Source organism: Verticillium alfalfae, genomic scaffold (assembly GCF_000150825.1).
Source record: "Verticillium alfalfae VaMs.102 supercont1.5 genomic scaffold, whole genome shotgun sequence".
Classification (NCBI taxonomy): domain Eukaryota; kingdom Fungi; phylum Ascomycota; class Sordariomycetes; order Glomerellales; family Plectosphaerellaceae; genus Verticillium; species Verticillium alfalfae.
In genome coordinates, this window is record NW_003315034.1 from 2,078,323 (window position 1) to 2,079,305 (window position 983).

The window sequence follows — 983 nt, forward strand, 5'->3', positions numbered from 1 at the left end:
GCTTGCGGCTGGCTGCGCTCTTGGACTTGAGAATTGCGTCCCTACTGCGCAATGGTCCCTGTCTAGACTCGTCTCGGCCGCGCCGGCGGTGGTTCGTCCTCGGTCTCCGTGGAACTTGGTGGCTTTGATGTCGCCCCGCGCCGCCGGGCCATCGTCACTGTCAAAGTCGAATCCACTGTGATTCCAGTCTTGTGATGCGCCGGCGCTCCTCCCCCGCCTCGCCTCAGCTTCAGGGCTCGCGTCGCGTTTCGGGCTCCTATCCCCTGCTGCTGACATGGTGTCTGAGCTCTCATCACACGAAGAGCTTAGAGGAGCGGCGTAGATGTCTTCCGGTGTCTCGATGGGCTCCGGCTTCCGCTCTGGGGCTCTCTCGACCTTCTTTCCGTTGACCTGGCTCAGGAGGGGTTTGACCCCCCTGGCCGTCAGCCCCGGTGCCCTGCGTTGAAAGTGCATGCCTGGGCTGTTTTTATGGTTCATGACATGATGGTGTGTGCGACGAGGACCCAGACAACCAGCGATGCAGCCGTGATGTGACAAACAAGCCAGTACGAGTAAGGTATCCGGTACCCTTGACTACCTTACCCTAGACAGGGTGGCGAAGTCTCGCTGACGGCGTAACCGCGAGGCGTGTGCAGACGCTTTCACAGGAAGAAACCAAGTACGAGATGGAACCGAATCGAAAAAGCAGTGGCTCGCGGTAGCTTCAATGGCGTTTGATGAGACGTGATGAGCTCAAAGACGACGTTGGTCGCGTGAAGCGGAGGTTCTTGCCAAGCCTAGTGCGAACCCTCATATGAGACGCGTTGCACTCCACCACAGTAGCAGCCCACCGTGCCGATTGAGGTGAGCATGAGCAGATGCATACACTGTGCATTAGCGCAATGACGCCTCTGGCCCCTCGCCTAGGTACCCACCTAGGCACCCACCTAGGTACCCCTGGGCAGGGGAGCTTGGGCTGCGCCAACCCCTGAAGCCCTGCGGCG